General features: G+C 32.5%; 1 long non-coding RNA gene across 1 annotated transcript; it reads right to left on the reverse strand.

The window, feature by feature from the left end:
* Positions 1-3,613: 3,613 nt before the first annotated feature.
* Positions 3,614-4,351, reverse strand: LOC149494191 (uncharacterized). Its single transcript, XR_016322220.1, has 2 exons — positions 4,226-4,351; positions 3,614-4,154 (listed from the first exon to the last, which is right to left on the reverse strand). It is a non-coding gene; the product is annotated as an uncharacterized LOC149494191 (long non-coding RNA).
* Positions 4,352-4,470: the final 119 nt, after the last annotated feature.

A 4,470-nucleotide genomic window follows, 5' to 3' on the forward strand; every position in this document is an offset into this window, starting at 1 on the left:
AGCTCCCATCCAATGCTAAGGCTCATCCTATTTTTCATATTTCATTGCTTCGACCTGCACTTGGCCACCATATTCCAGCTACACCAGTACCGCTACCAGTAAATGATGATTGGGAATTGGAATTAACACTTGCAAAAGTCCTAGACCATCGCTGGTTTCATCGGTCAGGCACTTCAACTTTGGAGCTCCTCATTTAGTGGGAAAAACATCTAGTAAAAGAAGCAAGTTGCGAGGAGTGTGACCTCTTGGTTGACTGGTTCCCTCAATTTTGCCTTGAGGACAAGTCAAGTTTTCAACGGGGGGAGTACTGATACAAACCCTCCTTTGAAAACTTATTCAAGAAAGAAATTTAACTCCTCACGTGCTTTGTACATGGGTTTAGAGCATTTGGAAGAAATCAAAACTATTGGAGAAGATGAAATTAATCCGTGGCTGGAATTTCTCAAAGAATAGAAACTGCTTCACGTGCTTGGTTTTGTTGCTGCAGTTCACTTATCCACTTCCCCACTTTCCCAATTACTTAGGATTTGATTTGCTTTCTTGTCAGTATTTATATTTTATTTTCTTGTTCTTAATTTCATCATTATTGAAGTATTAATTAGAGTTGTAAAGAGTCTGGTCCTCTTCATACGGACTAAGCAAATGAAGCTTTCCCTTTTCTCAATAAATTTTCTTTCTTTTCTTTTTATTTTATGCTGCTGCTATCAGAGGAATAGCCTCAATAATTGATTTGGCCAAAGTCACACTGCCACAAGGGAGAGGTGCTTAGAACTCAAAAAAGATAGTCGATTGCTAATTCTATCCAAAATATATTGATAGGTATGCTTTGTGGCTCTATCGTGGAGCAATGGAACCCCTAAATACTTGCCAAGGTTGTTCGTTTCCTCGAATCCCAATGTGCCAATTAAGATCCTTCTATCTTCTCTAAAGACATTCTGGGAAAAGAAAATTGTGTCTTAGCACAATTCACCTTTTGGCCAGAACAGACATAAAAATCAACCAAAATGACTTGAAAAATGTGCCTACTCACTTGTAACTCCGAAAGCAAGATAAGGTCATCCGAAAAAAAAAAAAGATGGGAGAGGAACGGACGGTTTCTAGAAAGCTTGATGGGCTTCCATTTATTCTAATTTACCGCAAGAGATGGCATGCGACAGTCTCTCCATGCAAAGCACAACTGGAAGGATGGAAAGAATTCGACACAAAACCATTCCAAAGAAGCTTCATCGAGCTAGATGACACACAGCTCATTATCACATTCACAAAGGCAGGAGGAAGATTGAGATCACTAAGAGTATCATAGAGAAAATCCCAGCTGATTCTATAGGCTTTCTCCAAGTCAACTTTGATTTCCATATAACCCACCTTTCTAGTTTTCTACAATAAGATAGTTTACTAATTAGTAAAGAAGTTACAATATTAATGGAATGTAATACAATATCAAGGTTTCTAATTTAGTTAAAATACTAGGTTTATGGCCCCGCGCAATGCTACGGGGGATCCTTCTTGCAGTGAGTCAATTTATATAATAAATAGTTTTACACCATTTATAATAATTTATTCATTACATTTTTACATTAAATTTATAATATTTTATACCCTATATCTATATTTATATTATACTAAATTGTCAAGTAAACAATTTTATGACTATGCAAATAGGCATGAACATGACCTAGTAACATTTGTCTTCATATGAATGTCCATAAAACTTTGAATTGTGAGGGTACCCTTCTCTATCTCTATGGATCTGCTAAAAACTCATCCTAATCTGCAAAGCTCATCTTTGATATTATTATATCAATGATATGAAGTAACTATATATATTTTCATGCAGCAAAAATTTGTCATTCAAGTCAAACCAAGTTTAATAATAGAGAATAATTATATGTAAAAAAAAAAAAAAGAAGAAGCTCAAATTGAAAAATATCACAACCTACACTCTTGGCTTCCTATCTTGCCAATCATTTTATATATGTAATGAGAATTTTGAAACTTGAGCTTGCTAAATCCCAATTCTCCTAACTTTCAAATGGTCATCATTTGAGATAACTAAAAGAACATTCTTAAGATTTAGAGTGCACATTAATTAGATAAAAATAGGAAAAATGATTAAATTGTCAAGGATATATTTTGAACTACAATTGTTCTCCAAGAATATTGCAAATTTTGGTGCAAAATGCAATGCACCACTTAAAGCCTTAAATTACAGAATGACTTTGCTGCGAGTTACTTAAAAGGCATGATTATTTCTCAGCTGAATCTGGCGCAAAAGTGAACTCACCTTGATTTTAGGGGGCTGTGAATAATGGCATTTGGTTCATTGTGAAGATAAGTCATGCCTCTCGTCAAATATGATTTAAAAAATGCAAATAGCATAATAATCAAAATCACCAATGCTACATGAATCACTTAAAAAGATTAGTTCAATGATGAAGTTGAAAGAGTCGTATAGGCTGACAAACAAACACAAGACCCTAATGCATGAAGTTTAGAGCTAAAAAATAAGTTATAGTCTCAGTCAAAAAAAGAAGGGAAGATAAAAAAACATGCGGTCAAGATCTTCCATTATGTTGTATTTTTAGATTTTATTGCCTCTAGGAATAGAAGCCTCCCTGCTGATGTAATTCAAATTTAACCCAAAAGTGAATTAATGCATAATTTAGCTTAACATACCCCTATTACAATTTTGTCAATCCAATCCTGCTTTGCACAGCTCCTAAAGAAACTAAGAAACTAAACTGTAAGCATAAAAGATAGCTTAAGTGATCAAAATAGGGAAGAGAAGAACACCATGAAAGTAGATATAGTATGAAAAGAGGAATTAGATTATTTCTATCTCATATGTTAGAAACAAAAAAGGCAAAAGAAAAAGAGAAACACTAAAAATTATCAAATGTAATTTAATAGGTTTTGTACATATCCAAAGTTGCTCATAACAAAGTGTAGTAAAAGAAATATTGTGAAGGCAAGAATAACACAGATAAAATTTAAATAACCTATTCCTTCCACTTGGAATAAGTTAAGTCAAAAAACTCAATCAATTTTTCAAGAAACACATTAGAAAAAAAAACAAAAATCTATAGAAATAGAGAGTAATATTTTTCTCACCAATCTTTTAGTCTTTTCTTCTTTAAACCTTGGATGATTTTTCTAAAATAAGACAATGTAGGTGATTAGTTACCTGTTATGTTTACTCGAGTATCAACAAATAATGTAGGTTACACTTAGAAATTCATAAAATAGAAGCAATGAATCAAAGACCCATTACCATAAAATAACAAATAAAAATAAAAAATGAAAAAAAAAAAACAGAGAACAAACCATTAAAAAAGGATGAAGCTAATGTATTTCTACACAAAATGAACCAACAGAAATGAAGGTTGGACATAAATAAATAAAGATTTATTTACTATAAAAGCAATACACAAGAAAAATAAACAACCAAAATTTGGCCTCAAAAGTACCTACTTTGAGCTTAAAGTGCTAATAATTTCAAGTCTCTATTTTCATTTAGACAACCACCACCAGAAATTTTAGACTAAGAACTGAAAAACCAAATATTAGAACATTTTCAGTGAAATTTACAAATCAGAATATCTGAAGCTCAACAGAAGGGTAATTATAACCAAATGCATTCCAATTAGATTTGCTGTGTCCAATTTTAGAAGCAGGAACTGTTTTTGCTTTTGAGCTAGACTTGGAATCGTATTTGAGTTCCTCCTACAATGCAATACCAAAAGAAAATCCAAAACAAAGCATAGAAGACCCAAAGTAGAACACAAATATTGCAGTTCATCTAATAAAGTTCCCAATAAACTTAATAATTATTGCATAATTTTTTTTTTTTCCAAATCTGGATGATTACCTGTATCATAACAATTATTGTGGTTTCACTGCAAAGAGCAATTTAAGTGCTCTTGAAGCTTGACTTCCTCGTCCATAACCTTGAAAGCTTCTTTCTAGATATAAAAGTTTCTGCTTGGTATTAAATCATCTTTAACTTTCTCATTTTTTCCACCTTCATTTGTCTTTGTCTTAGCCAAGGCATTCTTTGATTTAGAAACAGTAATGAAAACCCATCAGCATCTGGGGGCTAGGATTCAGTGGTCAACATACAAGGACTCTACATTATCAAAGCTATCCAATATCTCCTGTAAAAAATTGTTGCATTAGGAACTCCTTTATAGTAATATTAGCATTTTTTGGACTTAACAAAACTTACAAAAAGCATATTATCTAATTTGCATAGAGCTGAGAGATTTATGTAGAGATCTGACCATGGTCTGGACGTATGACCTGGGTAAAAACAAAAAGCCAACAAAAACACATTCAAGAAATCATTCATATATTTAAGCCCAAACGTGTATAAATTTTTTACTTTTGCTTTTGCTTTCTTCCAGAAATATTTTAGCCATCACTATTCATTCTTGTGTAATGAGGAATATTTACTTTTTGAATATTTATGGA

Source organism: Jatropha curcas, chromosome 8, assembly GCF_041381405.1.
Source record: "Jatropha curcas cultivar XTBG-Jc1 chromosome 8, XTBG_Jcur_1.0, whole genome shotgun sequence".
Taxonomy (NCBI): Eukaryota; Viridiplantae; Streptophyta; class Magnoliopsida; order Malpighiales; family Euphorbiaceae; genus Jatropha; species Jatropha curcas.